The following is an 18,051-nucleotide window of genomic DNA, read 5'->3' as shown; positions in this document are numbered from 1 at the left end:
ATGGATATGAAGAGCAAAGCCTGAGCTGTAGTGCAGTGACTCCTGCATCAGTAGGAGTGACTCCACCAGGAAGGAGACCTACCCATGGAAATGTCAATAGCCTTTGGTGAGTCTACAGCATGTCACTTTTACACAGGGGTCTTTATCCTAGAAACATTAACTATTATTTATTTTCTAGTCATAGCAACGAGTTTTGATACACAAGCAGTCTCAGTCCTCTATAGCCCTGATTGTCCCTGCCCCAGCTCCTGCCCATGGAAACAAGAAAGCTTCATGAATTGTGTATGATCAGAAGTTCACAGGGAAGGTTCACTTTCTATCTTCTAGCACAGGGTGTACTTCATAGCCTTCTTTCCTGGAATTTTCATTTCTAGTAGAATGAAATTGCCTTTTTTGGGTGAAATTTCTAGGTAAAGCGCAGGCATGAGCTAGCTGAGAATCTTGCTCCATAGTTACCAGTTTCCAGTCTATTCAGCATGGCATACAACTATAGTGGCCTTGGCTGTGGGCCACTGTAAACTTCAAACTGCCCCCTAATCTGTTATATTCCCATACACAGTGCCTAGCTGCTGCCCACATGTCCTTCCACAACTGATCTCCTCCCTTTCCTTTCCCTGCTCCCTCCTAAAGTCAGGCTGGCTCTGTCCAGGAGCTTGACATAAGGGAGTTCCTGGTTTTAGGCCCTGTGTTTTTCTAAGATGTATACTTATTGCGTAATATAATCCCACAGCATGTGTTGCTCAGAAGGAGTGATCCATACATGTGGGAACAGAAATGAGTCTTGAAAAAATGACTTACAGACCTACAGTCACAAATAGTTCCATGACCACTTGATCATTGGCCCTTGAATCTTGGGCTTTTTTTTTTTTTGGTATCCCCTTCAGTGCCTTATCTATAGATGGTTCTTTCTACCCTTCTCCTTCCCTCCCCCCACCTCTCTCTCTCTCTCTCTCTCTGACTTTCTCTGTCTCTCTTGTTCAGTGGGGAAGTGGGGATCTCTTCTAAGGCAGTGGCTTGTGAGTAGAAAGGAGGGGATGTACATGAAAGATATTGCAAAGGTTAAAATGACAATATGTAGCAACTGATTAGATATGTGGACAAAAGAGTGTGAATAATTAATGACAACACAATTGTAAGCTTTCAAGGATGGTGGTGCCCTAAAAAGAAACAGAGAAATTGAGAAGAGGAGGTAATAATGAGTTCTGTTTTGAATATGTTGAGTCTGAGGTGCCATCCAATGGACATCCAATTCATAATGGTCAAACGACTAATAGTGATTAAGGACTAAACCTCAGGAAAAAAATTAGGGCTGGATATATTAATATAGAAATCAGCTGCCTAACTATGACAGTTGATCTTATGAATCTGATGAGATCACTATATGATAGAATATATATTTCCTCTAAACTAACTGAGATAGTATAGGGGAAAAAGAGAAGAGTTCCCAAGTCATCCAATATTCTGTCTCCACTGAACCCTCCCTTGTAACCAAGAAAAACGGGTAAGCAAAGTCACATTAAAAAATTAATAATTGCACCTTACAGTAATATCATTCTGCTATTATAGACCCTAACCACTTTTCTGAAAGCAAGGAAGTATGCTTCTTCATCTGTTCCCTGGAACAAGGATCAATCATTGTAACTAATAGTTCAGCTGCCTTTAGAGTTGTTTTTATAAGCACAGTTTATATTTTTCTATGGATTCTATGGAATTTCATTTGCCATCCTCTCTAATAATGATTAAAATTTTAATTCATGCTAATAATATTTTATAATTATATAGCTTTCAAATTTTTCAAAAATGTTTGATGGATATGTGAGCCTATGTAATACACATATTATTATCCTTGCTTTTAACTGAGGGACTTGGGGCTCAGAGAGGTTGGCTTGCTTCTGATTCACATAGTTTTTTAATGTTTAGGATGGAATTTGATACCAGATCTTCAAATTCAGCATCCTAGTTACTATTTCATGCTGCTTCCTCTATTGTCATTCCTCCATTACATTCCCCCATTATTAGTACACACTGTTCATCATATATAGCCTCTGAAAAAATGCTCCAAATCATTACTGATTAGAGAAATGCAAATAAAAATAACTCTAAGATATTATCTCATACCTATCATATTGGTAAATGATAAAAGGGCAAAATGACAAATGCTGGAAGGAATGTAGAAAAATGGGGATAGTATTCTTGGTAGAACTGTGAACTGATCCAACCATTTTGGAGAACAATCTGGAATTGTGCCCTAACAGTTATAGAACTGTCTATACCCTTTGATCCTACAATACCACCATTAGGTCTGTTTCCCAAGGTGATTGAGGGGGGGAAGAATCTTTATGTTTTAAAATATTTGTAACAGCTCTTTTTATGGTGGCAGAGGACTAGAAATTGAGGGGAATATCATCAATTGGGGAATGGCTAAACAAGTTGTGGCATATTATTATGATAGAGTACTACTACCTGTTAAGAAATTATGAGCAGGTTAATTTTAAGAAAACATAGAAAGACCTACATGAAATTATGAGGAGAAAAATGAGCAGAACCAAAAGAACATTATATACACCAACAGAAATATGGTTTGAAGAATAACTGTGGGTATTCACCTCTAGAGAAAGAACCGATAAACATAAAAAATACATAACCTGGTTTACACATATATGTTTATATTTATAATATATGTATCTATTTATAAAACATTACAATTAAAGTTTCCAGGTATCTTCTCTCTTCCTTCTCTCCCTGCACTTGAGAATGTGGGAAGGAAATACCTAAAACCTATAATATAATACACAAATTTTCTTAAAAAATGTTTTAATCTGTCATATTTGAATTTAAATTCTCAGCATCCTTTTACACATGCTCTTTGCTCCTTTGTCAACTACCGTCCTCATATTATGAACTAACTTGGCCACAGTATTAAGTATCATCATTTATTCCCTGTTTATTTCAGCCTCCAGGTCAGAGTTGTCTTGTGTTTTAAAGCCTGCTGTGGACTTGCCCCAGCTTGCCTTATAAATGTGTTTGCTTCCTTTCTTTCTATCCATTCTTCTCTGGTCTCTAATTTATCCCTTTGTATGGCCTTTCCAAACTTTTCCATATGTGTCTGTGGGGGTCATTTCCCCTCTGTCATGGAGTCGTGCCAAGAGCACGTTTTTTAGAGAATATTTGTGTCAGTTCTACTACTCAGACTTTCTAGCGGATGTTTCTACCGTGAGCCAGTTGACCAGCAGCTGGCCCAGGGGAACAGATGCCAGGAACATCTGGGTGCCCCTCCAGACCCAAAACAAACCATTGTTTGGTCCCATTCAACAAACACATGTTTCTATTTTGAAAGAGTTTGAAGAAGCAAAGAAACACATTGAACTAAAACAAATGCATGGGCTATGAGGATGGACATAAATATTTGTTTACTAGAACAAATATTTCGTTTGGCAAATGTTTGTCAACTACAATCTTGATTTTGAGAGCTTTCTATAAAGTATATTTCTATAATAAAGTATATAAAGTATAGTAGTCTTATACTGCTCTCACTTTGCCATCTTAGCTCTCATCCTTGCCCTTATTTGAAGACCTGTACTTCCATATCAGCATAGCCTGAGCTCCTTTGAGCTTCCTCCCTTTACTTTGGGTATCCTTTGCCTATATAAAGTAAGAACCATCAGGTATTTGTCCAGGGATCTAGATTTTTCCAGATAAGAATTCAGGGAATACAATCCACCAAGCACTAATAGGTACATCCCACATTTGTGTATTGCCCATTTAATAAGGTTATAAAGACATCAATCTTCTGATATCCCTTTCTGTAAAGCTCTACCCAGTGTCCTGGCATCATGAAAATAGCCCAGCATGCTGAACAGAAGTGGTCTATCCCTGTACGGGGGGGGGGGGGGGGGTGTTCTTTCCTTTGTAAAGGCCAAATCTACTTTCTTATTTATCTGGAGTCATCAACTAAGCATATTTTGTAGACATAGATGAAGTGAGGAGAGAATACCATTTGAGAGATACAAAAAAGTAATTATAATGCTAACCTAGGAGTAATATGGTGTTGTACAGTTTGAAGAACACCTTCTTCATCAGAGTGCTAAAATATAAAGCCTACAGGAATTAATAGCTTAATTTTACATAGAAGAAAACTGAGGAATAGAATGGATAAGTAACTGGTCAATAGTAAAAGTTATCAGATGTCTTCTTATCCCAAGTCCAGTGTTCTTTCTAATAGACCCTGTCACTTCAGTAGTGGAAAACAAAATGGCAAACAAATCCAACAGCACAAGAAAACATAGACAACCCTATTCTGCTCATCTTTTATCTAGGTATTAGGTGTCTAGGAGGCAGAGAGGACAGAAAGCTAAGCTTAAAAACAGGAAGACTTGAGTTCAAATCTAGCCTCAGATACTACATGATCTTGGGCAACCTCTATTTGCCTCAGTTTCCCCAACTATGACATTGGATTAGTAATACTTCCAAGGGTTGTTGTGAGGATCAAATGAGATAATATTTGTAAAGTGCTTAGTGCAGTGCCTAGCACATAGTAGACACTCTATAAATGTTCATTCTTATTATTGCCTAAGCAAAGAACAAGGACTAATTGCTCCAATAAGTGAAATCTTGCCTTTGGGGTCTGGTACTTTCTTCCCAGTAAAGAAATTACAATTGAACTTCTTATTTTATTCTCGTCACTTTGTTGTTACAAGTGTGTGACTGTAGACATACAAAAAAACAATATGTACTTGAGGAAAAAAACTGGGCATTTTCCTTGAATAGTTTTCAAGTAGACAGACAAAATATATTAAGGCAATTATGTTCTGAGACCAAGTCTTGACAGAACACAGCAGTCTGAGACATAAATGGTATGTCCTCATCTGGTGAGAGGTGAGGGAGTCTATGGAGGCCCATTGCTCCATGACTAGCAGACAGTCTCTGCTCTGACTAGCCCTATTTCAGATTTTTCTGCTCTGTTTTGCTTTGGGGGACAGAGCATATCTTTCCCAGACCTTTATATTTATCTTCTGCATCACAATTCTCCTATGCAAAAAGCCACATGTGAAATTTGAATTGCAATTTTAAAAGTCTTTTGACTCTCAGCTTCAATTTGGCTTGCCAAAGAACCAACCTTTGGAACATATGAAGATGTAGCCAGCTCATCCTTTAAGATCAGGAAAAGGAGACAAGGAAGGTGGAATGGCCCACTCTAGAAATATGCAAGGGAAGTGTAGACCCCAATATATGCCACACCACACCTTCTTTGAGCCTTCACCTGTCAAACACCTGCAAGGAACAAGATCTACCAACAGGTTAAACTACCTCTACCTGGCATGTGTAAAAACCTGTCTTGAAGAGAATTCACAAGATAGAAGTACTAGTCTCCTAGAGAAACTTCCTGCTTCTGGTATGTAATAGATAATGTTGTGTGGGTATATTTGATGGGTAAATGATAACTAATAAATCAGGTAGTTATCTTCCTTTTGCCTTCCCTCCTCCTAGCCTCCCTCTTCTTCAGCCTCCCTCTTCTTCCCTTCCCCACTTCTTATTCAGCCTCCTTCTAAGTCATTAAGGGTGAGCTATAATGTTTCAAATGGCACAGTCTTTATCTTCTTTTATCTCAAGTTAGGGATTTATTTGGGGAAGACAGGAAAGGTTAGAGAATGGAGGTAAGAGGGTTGGAGGTTTCCCTATTATCTACAGTGAGCCTTAGTTTGGTGGATATTGAGAGAAATGGCAATTCAGTCACTACCATGAAACAGAGCAAGTCAGAGAGAGATATATGGACTATTGTCCTTCTTTTTCTGCCTTCAAATCAGCCAGACCACCTCCAACTTGATTACCCCAAGTCCCAGAGATAAACCCAGCTTCTTCCTTCAAAGTCACTACCATCAGCCAAGAAGCCCAGAAAACAGTCGGCAGTTGGCTCTTGCCTTCAACTGTTTTCCAGTAACGTTCCAAATGGAGTCTTCCTTTGATTGACAGCTGATCAACCTCCAGCTTCTGTCCTTTTGCATGCCTCATAATTTCTCTCTTTTCCACAAGTATCATATGTAATACTAACACTAGGAGATCGACAGAAATGAAGATAGAAAAGTGTACCAAGTCCAAATGCCCACATTATCTTAGAGAGTAATTCAGTACCCTGTGATAAGGAAAATTTGATTCTGTCTTACTGATCCAGTGGGGCACCAAGACATACTGGGAAAACATTGTATTGATATTTCTCTAAACTTCCATATAACCAATTCTAATTTTTAAAGAGTTATTTCTACAGTAAAATTTTGAGCTTCTTTTGCCATTTGATCAATTCTGAATTTTAAGGAATTATTTTCATTAGCTTTTTTGTGTGTCTCTTTTGCTGAGCTGTTACTTCTCTTTTCAGAATTTTCTTGCATTGGCTCTCATTTACTTTCTCAGTTTCTTCTCTATCACTCTTACTTGATTTATAAAATTATTTTTTGTTCTCTTTTTAAATATTTTCTTTAGCCTTTCTAGGAATTATTGTTGGCCTTATGGGCAACTAGGTTAGGGGCAGTGGGAACAAGAAAAGTGAAAGATATTGTCAGGTAAGATAATATATGTATAGCACATTACAAACCTTAAATCACTATAAAATGTTTTATATTTATCATTATTGTTATTATTATTATAATCATTAGAAGGTAAAATTGACAAGTTTTTTTTCCTTGATTAGATTTGAAATGTAAAAAATAGAAAAGAATCCAAGAAAAATACCCCAAGGTTTTGAATTGGGTGAATGATAGTGAGACCAATAGAAATAATCATGTCAGAAGGAACAGTATGGAATGGACAGAGACAGATAAGGTACTCAGTTGGGATGTGTTCAGATTGAGGTACCAGGAGGATATCAAAATGAAAATATCTTGTTGACAGTTTCACATATGGGTCTACAACTCAGGAGAGAGGCCATGGCTGGAGATACAGATCTGGGAACCTCTTCATAAAGGGAATAGTTAATTCCCAAAGGGATTTAAAAGACTTCCTGCACTTTGATCCAGCCATACCACTGCTGGGTTTATACCCCAAAGAGATAATAAGGAAAAAGACTTGTACAAAAATATTTATATTGCTCTTTGTGGTGGCAAAAATTGGAAAATGAGGGGATTCTCTTCAATTGGGGAATGACTGAATAAATTATGGTATCTGTTGGTTATGGAATACTATTGTGCTCAAAGGAATAATGAACTGCAGGAATTCCATTTGAACTGGAACGACCTCCAGGAATTGATGCAGAGTGAAAGGAGCAGAACCAGGAGAACCTTATACAAAGAGACTGATACACTATGGCACAATTAAATGTAATGGACTTCTCTACTAGCAGCAATGCAATAATCCAGGATATTTCTGAAGTACTTATGAGAAAGAACACTATCCACATTCAGAGGAAGAACTGTGGGAGCAGAAACACAGAAGAAAAAGAACAGCCTGATCACATGGGTTGATGGGGATATGATCACTCTATTGCAAATATTGATAATATGGAAATAGGTCTTGATCAATGACACATTGACACATAAAACAGTTGAATTGCTCTTTGACTATGGGAGGGGCATGGGAGGCGGGGGGAGAGAGAACATGAATCATGTAACCATGGAAAAATTTTCTTAATTAATCAATAAAATTAAATAAAATAATAAAGGGAATAGTTAAAATTATTTGCATCAGGAGGAGAACTGAAGGCCTAGGAATGAATGAGATTTTCAAGGGACAGTGAATGGAGAGAGAAGAGAATTGGGGCAATGACAGAACACTGGAGATAATGCACTTCAAGAGTTCAGGAAGAATAGTAGAGCAGCATGCTCCTTCACCCACCACAATTTTGCTAAGGTCCTCAAACATGTCCAGACTTCTCAATTTAGAAAGCACACAACAAAGGTGCTAAGCTATTTTTCAGAAATCTGATCTTCCTGGAAACTTTGTTTTTCAATGTATTCTCTCTTTTTAAAATTATTTTATTGTATTCCCTTTTTTTCAAGGCCTCTTTGAGAAGTGTAGTTGCATTAAATACAAATTAATAAGGGAGGAAGAATGGGAGGAAGAGTGTTAACCACTGGAATTATTAAAATAACAAATCTAGCTCAATAGGCATGTCTGGCAAGCTTGATCTGCAGGAAATTTAACTCTGTCCATTGAAGTATTTGTACTGAATGAGACTCCAAAAGTCACTATGATTTATAGACTATTTGCCACATAGATGAAAAAATCATTTCTGAAAAGAGAATAGCTGGTATTTGTTAAAAAGAATGCATCTATCCAGACTACAACCTTCTACTCAAGCTTTCAACATGAACCATTAGGATAACAACTGAGAATTAGAGGTGCTTTATCCAATCAAATTCACTGGGCGTGTGCCATCTTATTGACAGTAGTATGTGGAAGGCAAGCAGAAAAGGAAGCCCACTGATTTAATTTTGGGTTGGTTTCTGTCTCTTTCAAAAGCTCTGACAGAGAATGTGCATTGCAGGGATGAAGACCACTCCTGACAGTCATAATGGGATCCTGCCATTTGGAAAGATCTCATATTTGGTAATAGCTACACACGATGAAGGGAACAGGAAAGCTGAGTTTTATCCTCTCTCTATTCCCAGCTACGCCAAGGACCAGCCAAATTACAGCCAATGGGGCCAGGCTCCTGAGGAGTCGGTTGCCTACTTGATGTGATCAGGGATACTGGGAAGTCCTCCTGGTGCCAAAATAGTTCCCCAACAAACCAGCTTTTGGCACCTAAAAATCTATCCTGTGGAATAATCTCAAGGGTTCAGAGTTCAGTCCATCTTGACTCAAAATTACTTTCCCCCTCTGTGTGCCAGGTGGCTGGAGCACTTTATCTGGAATCAGTGGACCTAGGTTAAAATATCAGCCCTCTTTCTTATTATTGATATTGTCTTGAGTAATCCCTTAATCTCTCCAGCCTCATTTTACTCATCTCTAAAATTTAGAGGGTGCAATTAAATAGTCTCTGAGATCTCTTCCAGTTATATACCTGTGAACCTATGGCTCATACAACCTCTGAGCTGGAGGAGTTAATAGGCAACCTAGTCCAATGTGAACTGAAAAATAACCTCCTCAACATCCTTGATATGTGGTTATATAGTCTTTGCAGGGGATAGAGACCCAGGCCTGAAGACAGGAGGTCCTGCAATCAAATATGGCCTCACACATTTTCTATGTGACCCTGGACAAGACACTTAAGATCAATTGTTTAGCCTTTGTCACTCTTCCTCCATGGAACCATACTTAATATCAATTCTAAAGTGAAGGTAAAGCTTTAACAAAAAATAAAAATAAGACACTACCAATGAAGGGAAACATATAACCTGTCGAAGCAACTCATTCTATTTTTGTTTAGCTCTAAGCATCCAGAAATTTTGTTATTACACCATATATAGATTTGCCTCTTTACAACACCCACTCCTTGCTCTAGACCAGTCCTCTGGAACAGAGAAGACCAAATCAGATCTTCCAAGTGATAACCCTTTAGACACTTGAACATAGCTTCACTGACCAAAAATATATCCCCAGTTTCTTCAATTAATTCTAATATATAACATATTCCAAATGGTAGGGATAAGAAATATATTTTGTTGAGGCTTATCTCCGAAGAAGTACTTCAAAATGATTTATTTGCTTTTCAATTTGTACTATCAAAATTCTATAAAGATGGAGTCTGAAGGAACCTGAGAGCTTATCTATTCCAACTCCAACTTTTTTATAAATGATGAAACTGAGGCCCAGATGTTAGAAGTGACTTGATTAAGGTCACCCAACTAATAAGGGGCAGAACCTGGACCCAAGTCTTTTGACATCCAGTCTGCTGCTACTTTAATTATTCCACATTCTTTCTAGAAGGTATAAAAAAGATGGTACCTGAAAAATGTGATCACATTGTCACAAATTAGTTTAGCACTTTTCCAGAAGAGCAGCTGTAGAGTCTAACCACTTTCTTCTACAGGATAAAGAATGAACTCCTCTATTTGAAATTTAGAACCCTTCACAATCTGGATTTAGTCTACCTTTCTAGGTATTAGTAGTTGGGATACATTACTATTTTCATGAATTCTCTGATCAAAATGACTAACCTGCTGTTTAATGTACATTCTATTCCAAGGGGTAGGGGTGGAGGTAAAGGTTTGAGGTAGCAAAGCAGTGGGAAGAACATTTGAGGGCATTTAAGTGAAGGTTATGGGGACTGACTGAACAAGTAGATGAATGTGATGGAATTTTATTGAAGGGAATTGTTGCAGAGGAATCTATGAAGATTTTTATGAATTGATGCAAAGTGAAATGATCAAAATCAAGAGAATAAAAACACCTTGGTAGGGACAAGCAACTTTGAAAGATATAATAACTCTGATGAATGCCATGACCAACCACAATTCCCAAAGACTTATGATGAAACATGGTACCAGCCTCTACATAGAGAACTGCTTTTTTTTTTCTTGCCTTTCTAAATATCGTGTTCCATGCTTTGCAGTCTCTTAGTGTGTTAGCCGCTAAGTCATGTGTGATCCTTATGGGAGACCCCTTATATCTGAAGCTCCTCTTCTTAGCTTCTTGTAGGATTTTCTCCTTTTCTTGGAAGCTCTTGAATTTGGCAATTACATTCCTAGGGGTTGTCTTTTGGGGATTTAGTATAGAAGGTGTTCTATGAATCCTTTCTTTTTCTATTTTGCCCCCTTGCTCCAGAACGTGAGGGCAATTTTCTTTTATAATCTCCTGTAGAATAATATCGAGTTTATTGTTTATCTCTGGTTTTTCTGGGAGACCGATAATTCGGAGGTTTTCTCTTCTCCCTCTGTTTTCGAGATCTGTGACCTTCTCAGTGAGATATTTTATGTTTTCTTCTAATTCATTAATTTTTGGGGTTTGCTTTATTGATTCTTGCTGTTTTATCATCTCGCTTTCTTCGAGTTGCTTAATTCTGGTCGTTAGGGACTGGTTTTGCTTTTCAGCCTTGTCTGCCCTTCTATTGGATGCTTCGAGTTCTTTTTCCAATTGAGCAGTCTTATCTGTCAGACTGCTGATCTCTTTCTCCCATTTTTCTTTCCAGGTTTCCATCTTTTGGATAAGTTCCAGTTTGAGATCTTCCAGAGCTTGTTGATAGTTTCCATTTTGGGAGGCATGTTCTGATTTTTTTTATTTCCTCCTCATTCTCCTCTTTTCCTAGGGTACTTCCACCATAAAAGTTTTCAATAGTCACTTTTTTCCCTTTCTTCCTTGAGGCTTGATTTTGGGCCATGTGAGCCATCCCTTTGGTGGTTTTATTCCCCTTTCCTTTTTGGTCTGGGGTCTGGGTTATATGGGCGGTTTTTCTGTGAATTTAGGTTGCTTCAGACTAGTTCTTCCCAGCCTCCGAGGTTTCTTAGAGCGCTGGGTCCCTGATCACAGCCACAGTGCCCAGGTGTTCAGCTCCACCCAGATAATCAGCGCGTGGTCCACCCCTGGTGTTTAGCTCCACGGAGATGTTCAGCTCAGCCGCCCCAAGTACAGCTCCGCTGACCCCTGTAATCAGCGCTGGATTCTCCAATGAAACCGCCCTGAGATGTTTTTTCCTGGCAGTCCCCAGATCCCAAGGGCCCTGGAGTGCCCCCCCCCAGACAGAGACGTTCCCCACTCACTCGCTGACCCTTGGTGAGTGCTCAGGTAGCTCACTCTGGTTTGGTGGGGGAGGTGGGGTGGGGGAAGGGCAGCTCAGTTCACTTTTCTGTGCAAGCTTTTCCTCCTTATTATAGTGTGGAAATGTTCAAGCCCCACGTACCTTCACCTCCGTGGAGTACTGGGAGTACTGGGGTGTCCTTCTGTTCCTCCAAAGATTATTTTTATGCTCCTTTGATGTAGTCTATTTCGTTTGGTGCCGGGGAGAGGAAGCGTGTGGCGTCTAGATTGCAGCCATGATTACCCGGAAGTCTCGTTTTTTTTTTTTTTAACAAGACTAATATGAGAATTGTTTTGCTTGACTAAATATTTTTGTGTTGAGTGTATTTTTCTTGCTTTCTCAATGAATAGAATTCAGAACTGAAAACAAAATAAAATTGGGTTAAAAAATAAGTGAAACATGCCTGGAGCAATTGCTATGATAGAGGGAGCCACACATATGAGGGACTCTCACTACTTTAGAAGTTCAGAGATTCTGGGATAGGAGTTCTAGAACTGAAAGAGTAGAGACCTTAGGGACATGGCTTCTAGTCTTAGAAGCAAATCAGTGGTTGAGAAGATATTGGAAAAACAAAACTTTCCACATGAAAGAAAGTTTTATTGAGGGAAAGGAAAAAAAGAAAAGGAGGAAGGAACATGGAATTCTATTTTAACTTGGGTCAAATAAGAGCACTGGACATATGGTAGGAGCAAGTTGATAGGAAGCAAGAATATAGGATTTTTATGGGCAATCAAGTGCCTTAGTGGATTGAGAGCCAGGCCTAGGGATGGGAAGTCCTGGATTCAAATTATGACCCTATGTGTGACCCTGGGCAAATCACTTAACCCCCATTGTCTAGCTCTTACCACTCTTCTTCCTTGGAACCAATACATAGTATTCCATTCTAAGATAAAAGGTAAGGGTATAAAATACATACATACACATATACATATGTATATTACAAGGAAGTGGAGAAGCACCTGAGACAAATTTGAGCTTCTTCCTATGTTGTATTGTCAGAGTGCCAGCCCATGATGAGGGCTGTGTGATGGATAAAGTCAGAGCAAATGTATGGGTGGATCTTAACCACATTTGGTGGACCGGATGATGCTTTTCTTAAAATGTCTAAATATGGTCATGTTGTTGTTGTTTCAAACAGACCATAACATTCGTAGAACCTGAGAAGGAAAGTGATAAGATGTTCCAGTTCATGGTAGGCTAAGCAGGGTTGAGTAATATCACTTCTCATGACTTGTGTTTGGATAGGCACTTATATGTTTATATAGTGCTTGAAGGCTTATAAAGTGTTTTCTTCATAACATCGCAGGGAAGCAGGTAGTGTAAGTATTAATATCTTTGTTTTACAGATATAGACCTGAATCCAAGAGAAGTGAAATTATTTGAGCAGAGTCATATATCTCAAGTGTGTGACTAGAAGTCAAGTTGGGATTTGAACCTTCAGGTCTCCCAACTCTAAGCCCATAGGTCTTTCCACTATACCATAATGGGCCAGCTCCAAGATTCAGCATCTTACAGAGATACTGCAGTAGCAGTGTGTAGGCAAGCATACACCAAAGAAGGATGCTGGAACTGAACCACAAGTCTCAATTTCTCCTGTGTTGAAATTTAAAAATCCTTTTTTGTCCCTCACTTCAAACAGTCATACACCTAATTGAATACCAAGCAGTCTTTACAACCAGAGCAGGAGCCAGAAAGCTCCTTAGATTACTAAATAAAAGAACTATTTTAAGATGCATGCCCCTTAGCATTTTGGATAGACCCAAGGCATTCTGTCTTTCCCAATGGCAATAATAATAAAATAATAATCAAGACCTTTGTCTTGGCTTTATCAATTCTCTGATCTATCCCTATTAACCAAGTTCATTATCTTGTCCCCCAAACCCACTCCTACTCCCAAACCTCCTGTTTCTATTTAGGGTTCCACTATTCTTGTGTTCTTTGAGTTTTAAAATTTTGGATTCATCTTCAACTCCTCTCTCCTTCACCTCCTGTCCCCATCCAATCAGATTATCAAGTTTTGTTGGTTCTGCCTTCACAATATCTCTTACTTCATTCACATTGACCAAAGCTCTGGTTCAAATCCCCTATCATTGATCTTCCTACTTCTATTATCTTTCCTCTCCAATTTATCTTCCATAAGATTACCAAAATAAGCTGCTTAAAGCACAAATCTGACCATATCATATTATATTAATCTTACTTGAGAATCATCAGTGGGTCCCTATTACTTCCAGGGGAAAAAATGCAAATTCCTCAGCTTGTGATTTTCATACCCCCTTGACTTGACTCCTTCCTGGCTCTTTCCAGAACTGTTTCACATTATTTCTATTACTCACTGTTTTCCAGGTAAACTCTCCTACTTTTCCTACTGTTCCCTCAACTCGCCATTCCATCTCTTTATCCTATAAATTAACCTGTCATTCCCTACCTTTACCTTTGAACAAGCTATTGTCCACTACCTGGAGTACCTTCTCTCCTTGCCTGTCTCTTAGAATTCTCTGCATCCCTCAAAGGTTCAATTCATAGACCAACTCCTATGCAAAGCTTTTTCCTATTTTTCCAGTTGAGGCTTATCCTCTCAAAAATAGATATATTGACTTCTTTGCATACATGTTGTATCCTCCCCCCAAAACGTAAGTTCCTTGAGGGAGCTTCTTATTTGTATCCCCCTTGGATGTAGTAGACACAAATAAATGCTTGTGGAACTGAATCAACTTGATCTTTTTTATAGTTATTGATAACTAGTTATTTCATTTCCAAGGCTTACTACCTATGTGTTCTTGGACAAGTTGCTTTTTCATCTGTGAAATAAAGGGATTAGACCAGATAATCTCTAAAATTCTGAGCTCTAACGTTCTGTGGTGCTTATGAATCCAAACAGCTCTGTCTCTATACACCCATGTCTGTGGTCTCTGGAAATCTTCAACAGATCATGCATTTCCATTCACTTTCAATAAGCATTGTTTTTATTTCAATCATGTTTTCCCTTTAATTCTTTACTTCACATTCTTTTCAATCCCCCTGCTTCCTGTCCCCACCACCATAAAGTAGATTATGGACTGAGCAGAGAGGAGGCTTGAGATACTTGTTGGGATTCCAGATTCATTTCTCTTGTATTATTGTTGTTGTTCAGTCATTTTTTCATCATGTCCAACCCTTCCGGACCCCATTTGGGGTTTTCTCAGTAAAGATACTGGAATGGTTTACCATTTCCTTCATCAGCTCATTTTACAAATGAGGAAACAGAGGAAAACGGGGTTCAGTGACTTGCCCAGGATCCTATAGGTAGAAAGTATCTGAGGCCAGATTTAAACTCAGGAAAGTGAGTTTTTCCTGACTTCCATCCACCCAGCTACCGACCTGCTCTTGGTGTAGTCAGCAGGATACAAACCTGCATGGGAAACTCCAATGGATTTCCATTCTTCCCTGGTGACCTTTTCTGAAATCCAGCTAATGGCAGGTACAAATCTGTTTGGGGAAGTGTTTTCAAGTTTGAATGTAGTTTATTTCTTTTATCCTTTCCAAACAAATATCTCTATCTATTATTAGAACATCAGTGTTGTGTAGTTGGTAAGGTACTGGATTTGGAGTCAGGACTTCAAATCTACCTTGAGACCCTTCCCAGACTAGATGGTGACCTGAGACAAATCATCATTTAAGTTTTCCAATCTCAGTTTTGTCATTTATAAAACTGGAATAATAGCTACTTTAGCACTTATCTTCCAGTATTGTTATGTAGTTCAAATAAGATAATGTATGTAAAGTGCTTTAAAAAAGTTGATGTTCCTGGCTAGGGTCAATCATATTATATTATGACAATAAAATAAATACAATTCACTTAGCTTCTATTGAGGCCTGCTATGTGCAGAGCATGACATTAGGCTCTGAGGAGGTTAGAAAGATAAATAGAACAGAGACTCTTTTCTCACAAAGTAGTAGCATCATGGGGTAATAAAGATTGTAAGATTTGGGAATCAGTAAACCTGAATTTTAATCTTTGCTCCATTTACTATTAGTGTGGCTGTGAGTAAGTCATTTAGCTTTGTTGTGCCTCACCTTTCTCATCTGTAAATTGGATGATCCTCCATGCATCTTCCCTGCTTCAGTTGTGAGGAAAATGCTTTGCAAATCTTAAAGCTCTATAAAAATATGCATTGTTATTAATGCAGTGGGAACATGGGCAAAATGACACACATCAATTAGAAGGTGAAAAATGCTCAAGTAGTACCCCCCAAAAGTACAACAAAAAGTAGAAAGAAGGGAAAGCTGGTCTGGGAAGGATGCATGGAGGAGGACCATTCCAGAACTAGGGAAGAGCATGAGAAAAGGTTAGACCAGGATATATTAGATAGAAAAAGAATGGAACTGGGGGAATCTTGAGGGTAACAGTCCATTCACCAGCCTGAGCTATGTGGAAATCACCCTTCTGGTCATATTACAGGTTGGAGTGAGGCTCACAGTAAAATTTAGGGGAAGTGGACAAAAGTGTGAACAAATTGCACCTGCTTCTTCATCCCCTCTCTCAGGTCTTCTCGATTATTTCCTCCTGGCAACAGTGGCCACAGACTATTATGGTGTTAAACCCACAAGTACTGAGGGCCAATGAGAGGTGACCATTTGCTGTCTTCTTCTAAACTGCTGTATGAAATGAAGTTGCATGTTAAACTGGCGTGTCCCCATCTTAGCTCCTAGAGGCGTGATCAGATGCTGCATCTCCTCTGTTCAGATCTTGTCCCTTCTTTGCATGTGAAATGTGCTTATTAGAATGTGAGCTCCTTGAGGGCAAGGACAATGTTTGATTTTTTCTCTTTCTTTTTATCCCCAGGGTTTAGCATAGTGCCTGGTTTATTTGTTATTTGTTTATTCTTTTTCCCCAGGTCATTTTACAGATGAAGAAACTGAGGCAAACAGAGTTCTGTGACTTGCAACCTCGGTTTTACATTTATAAAGCTAGAATAATAACAATTTTAGCACTTATCTTCCAGTGTTATTATATATAGTCCAAATAAGAAAATATATGTAAAGTACTTGAAAAAAAGTTAATTTTCTAGACTAGGGTCAATCATATTATACTATGTCAACAAAACAAATTCAATTCACTTAACTTCTAACTCTGGTCATCCAGCTAGTAAGGATCTGAGGCCAAATTTGAGTTGAGATCCTCCTGAATCTAGGGCTAGTGATACCTACTTTGTGACTCTAGGCAAGTCACTCAAACCTGTTTGCCTCAGTTTCCTTATATGTAAAATGATCTCAAGAAGGAAATGGAAAACCACTCCATTATCTCTGCCAAGAAAATCCCAAATGGAGTCATAAAGAATCAGACATGACTGAAAAGTGGCTGAATAACAACTCTTCCTCTTTCTTAGGTCAGTACTTAGAATCATTAGAACTAGGTTTAGTCTGTCACTTATTAAACAGGTCACTTTCCCTCTCTGGTTCTGAGTTTCCCAGTTTGTAAAATAAAAGGGTTGAGCTAGAGGATCTCTAAGGCCTCTTCCAACTTTCACATTAGGTAACATAGAATTAATATTCATGCCTTTATCTCTGTCCAAAATCAACCCTATGCTTTGTAAGCTTTACTGAGAATAGTTCTGACTTCTGCAGGTCTGTTGTTCAGGTGCCATTTGACCAATTCCCATATGGTTCCTGTAAACACAGCCCAGTTTCCTGTTTTGTTTGTTTTACTTGGTTCTTGGGCACTGTGGTGGTTGCCTGTTTCTCTGACAGACAGCACTGATTGTCCTCAGGTTTCCAGTGAGTGCTGGCTGTTCAGAATTTCTCAGCAGAAGGTTCTCCACTTCTTTTTCTGTAAAATGAGACAGAAATACATTCAAGGCTGCTGCGAAATGATGCGATCAAATCATATAAGCACAAATGGGACGCATGTGGTAAGTGGTCAACCACAGCTGTGACTGCAAGTCATTTCATTTTTTCTTGACATTGAGAAGACAAATGTATTAAGTTGTAGGGGAAGGAGAAACCCATAAGCCAGCAAAGCATCTGTAGGACACTCTGGAATTGAAAATCCTAATTGAAAGAAGACTAGACTTTTAAAGGGGAGCATGTAGATGGCCAAGGATGCTCTTATGTTAGTAGAGAAATTGAGTCATCCCCCCACTGGAATACCTGTAGACTAAAGCAGCTCATGCAAATCCTGATTTAAATATAAATATAATATGTATATATATATATATAGATTATATATGTATTTATTTTGGTAAATACATTAAATATATGTTTTATGTTTTATTTTTCATAAAAACTAGAAAAAATAAATAAAATGGGGGGAAAGAATAAGATAGGAGGGATAAAATGAATTTTTATTCATTGAAAACAAAATTTAATTAAAGAAAAGACAATAGAACCTGTGCTTGAAGAAGATT

The sequence above is a fragment of the Monodelphis domestica genome, chromosome 1 (genome assembly GCF_027887165.1).
Source record: "Monodelphis domestica isolate mMonDom1 chromosome 1, mMonDom1.pri, whole genome shotgun sequence".
NCBI classification, from domain to species: domain Eukaryota; kingdom Metazoa; phylum Chordata; class Mammalia; order Didelphimorphia; family Didelphidae; genus Monodelphis; species Monodelphis domestica.
This window is presented reverse-complemented; position numbering follows the sequence as displayed.